Source organism: Nicotiana attenuata, unplaced genomic scaffold (assembly GCF_001879085.1).
Source record: "Nicotiana attenuata strain UT unplaced genomic scaffold, NIATTr2, whole genome shotgun sequence".
Classification (NCBI taxonomy): domain Eukaryota; kingdom Viridiplantae; phylum Streptophyta; class Magnoliopsida; order Solanales; family Solanaceae; genus Nicotiana; species Nicotiana attenuata.
The window spans coordinates 41,922-45,925 of NW_017671313.1; positions in this window are offsets into that span (position 1 = coordinate 41,922).

Consider the following 4,004-nt stretch of genomic DNA (forward strand, 5'->3'; position numbering starts at 1 on the left):
ATGAGTACAACCGGCCCTATGTACTCGTAAGTGTCGAGCCTAACATCAACGAAGTAGTGACGAGGCTATGACAAGACACCCACGTAATAAACCTGTGCAGATAATAGTATATGTACAAGATAAGAACAAAGAAAAGCTAAACATGTACTATTGGGAGGGGGACATGCTAAAGGGGTTACAAGATACGAAAGATACAGCGGAAATGATAATCAGAATAGTCAATATGCCTTTAACCAGTAAAAATAATTAAGCACAATGAAGAAAATTGCATGGCATTGTCACACCTCCTTTTTTCACTACACCCCGGAAGGAGGGTATAATAAAGGGAGTTTTTTTCAATTAAAGGACAATCGAAACGGGATTCGTTTATTAAGAGATTCAGAGTCGCCACTTGGAAAATTTATGGTGTCCCAAGTCACCGGTTCAAAAATCCCGAATCGAGGAAAAGAATGACTCTGTTTAACAGTCCGCGAACCAGAAATTCGGGTAAGGAATTCTGTTAACCCGGGAAAAGGTGTTAGGCATTCCCGAATTTCGTGGTTCTAGCACGGTCACTCAACTGTAATAATTGGCCTACTATCTGATTTTAATACACTTTTAAACCTATATGCATTTTTTTTAACTTTAAAACTGCTTTTATTTAAATTTAGGAAAAATTCAACGTCACATAAAACGCGTTTTGAACCACGTCACATAAATGCACCCGCAGTCCATGACACGTCTTATCTAACGTTGAGATTTTGGATTTGGGTCACATAAATGCGCACCCGAATTTAGGAAGATAAATTATTAAATAACGCGCCTAAAACATTTTCTACGATGTTCATAATCTATTCAACTTTTAAACCCAAATTTAATTCTCACGTTGGACAAGGTCGAAGCCTATAGCTAATTAGTTCCAATTCCATTAAAGAAATATCTGGCAACATCGCATGACCTTAAATCTTTCATATCAGTATTGCAACAATTCATAAAGCAAAAATAGAAACAAATCAAGGAAAGCACAATATGAACTCATTTAAAATCTAGCTACTTACGATGCAAAAGAACAACTTAACCCACGGACATCTATCATATACAAACATAGATTAAACTCTATCATGCCATCAGTATAACCCACCAGCAATAATACATCCAGTCAATCAACTAAATTAGCGCAAGTAATATAGATAAGTATCACAGCAACAGTATTAAACTTGTGATTAAAGAGAGAGATATATGGACCTCAACGAGATAAATTCTCCAAACTGATTTTTTTCAGCTAACACGTACAAATGTGACGACGAACCCCAGCATCTAAACCAAACGGAAAACAAGCATCGCAACAGAAACTCCGACAGGAACCACGAATGGCAACCTCGCTAACAACCTCAAAGTTTGGCTGAAATGGTTTTTGGGACTGCTTCAAGACCGTTTCTCGGCGAAAGAGGTAGCATTTGAGCCACTGTTTCCGGATGGTTTTCGTGCTGTTCAGCAACACTCTTGACTAGTGATTGGCGGCGGATTTTCGTGGTTAAAAGGTGCGACAATGGCCAGAGTTCATGGTTGTTCTGTCGCTGATTTGCAGCTGGCGTTAATGGAGGTTTTTTGAAGGAGAGTTGCTGCGAGGAAGATGAAAGGGATGGCTGGGTCATTGTTTGGAGTGTAACCGCGAGTTTGCCGCTGGTGAGGAGAGGAGGAGTCAAGGGGTCGTTTGGGTGGGGGAGGAAGACGAGACCGGGGGGGGGTTGGTCTCCTCTGTATTGTTGCGGCTGCTCTATTTCAGACGCCCTTCCTTTTGATTTTTTAGGCGTTATTTTTGTTGTATATGGTGTAGGTTTATTTTAGGTGTAGGCACTATTATATAGGGGTAGGGATTAGGGTTGTATTTTGTCAATTAGTCCCTAGGCTTTTTGTGTTAAGTCCTTAGGGTCTTTTATTTATTTTTTGTCCTAAAAAAGAGTCTAGAAGGGTCCTTAGACTACACAATGCCTTTTAAAATAAGATAGAAATACTACACCATGTCAAAACTAATCCTAATTAATTAAACTAAACATGAAACTATTTTTTTATTTTCGAAATTATATAAAGATAAAAATAGGGTACTATTTTTTGCATTTTTTCAAATTTATGACAAATACATAAATTAAAATATTTTTTGTAATTTTCATTTCTGGTAATAAAATAAAGTAAAGAAGTCAAAAATAGTCGAAATAGCTATATTAGGCCTACATTAAATATTTACATGCTAAAATATGAAAAAATCTTGGGGAGGGTCAAAAATCACATGTCTACAGCTGCCCCTCTTTGACTGGAAACGCGAAGAGTTTTCAGACAAAGAATGACTAGACAGGTTTTTTGACCCGACCCTTATTTGGAGGGACCGAGACTGAAGAAAAGGGGAATGTGACCGAGCCCTGGTATTTGAGCTGCCTACATATCCTTGGCTATAAAGGAATCAAGCCACGTGTAGTTCAGAGGTGAGTTAGATGATGGAGTATGCCGAGGTGGAGAGCCAGTCGAGGTGCCGTTCTGCCGAGGTTCCGGTCCGCTGTCCTGTTATTAAAACTCAAAACATGAAAAAGACTAGCTAAGCCTGTCAACTACAAGTTACAAGCCTTGAGTCTTGAATGGTTCTTCATGCAGACTTTTGATCTGAACCTTGATGCTTGCTTGTTGCAGGTGCTAATTCATTCTTCCTCAGCTTTTTGGATCAATCCCGGACACCACACCAAGCTTGTGACTCCAATCATGTCTCAAGCAATTCACATTTTTCTCTACTTCTGCATTTGGATTCACTTTTGCCTTCTTTTGTTTCTCCTCTTCTTTTATTATTTTGGATTGTGACAACCTTTTGTTGGTCGTCTCGGACAGTTGACTCGCATTCTTTCCGCAAAGCCTCCTTTGTTGCTGAATTGAACTGTGATCTGAGATGTTTTGCCCTTTCTCCGAGTGATGCCTGACCGCTGAACTTGAATGTATTCCTCTGTTCTTCAGGCGGGCTCCTCACTGCTGAAAATTGAAATGTATGCCTCTGTTCTCCAGGCGGACTCCTGACTGCTGAAACTTGAAATATATGCCTCTGTTCTCCAGGCGGGCTCCTGATTGCTAAAAATTGAAATATATGCCTCTGTTCTCCAGGCGGGCTCCTGACTGCTAAAACTTGAAATAAATGCCTCTGTTCTCCAGGCGGGCTCCTGATTGCTAAAACTTGAAATAAATGCCTCTGTTCTCCAGGCGGGCTCCTGATTGCTAAAACTTGAAATAAATGCCTCTGTTCTCCAGGCGGGCTCCTGATTGCTAAAACCTGAAATAAATGCCTCTGTTCTCCAGGCGGGCTCCTGATCGCTAAAACTTGAAATAAATGCCTCTGTTCTCCAGGCGGGCTCCTGATTGCTAAAACTTGAAATAAATGCCTCTGTTCTCCAGGCAGGCTCCTGATCGCTAAAACTTGAAATAAATGCCTCTGTTCTCCAAGCGGGCTCCTGACTGCTAAAACTTGAAATAAATGCCTCTGTTCTCCAGGCGGGCTCCTGATTTCAACAAAAATAGACAAACAAAGAAGAATTTTATGTCCCAGTTTGGTGACTGGGCGCATCGTGTTACCGAATATTACTAGAAATTGAAAGCTAAAATCCTGAATTGTACTTCCCTTGTTCTCCAGGTGGGCGCCTGATTGCTAAATCTTGAAATGTATTCCCTTGTTCTCCAGGTGGGCGCCTGATTGCTGAATCTTGAAATGTATTCCCTTGTTCTCCAGGTGGGCGCCTGATTGCTGAATCTTGAAATGTATTCCCTTGTTCTCCAGGTGGGCGCCTGATTGCTGAACTTGAAATGTATTCCCTTGTTCTCCAGGTGGGCGCCTGATTGCTGAAATTTGAAATGTATTCCCTTGTTCTCCAGGTGGGCGCCTAATTGCTGAATCTTGAAATGTATTCCCTTGTTCTCCAGGTGGGCGCCTGATTGCTAAACTTGAAATGTATTCCCTTGTTCTCCAGGTGGGCGCCTGATTTCAACAAAACAAA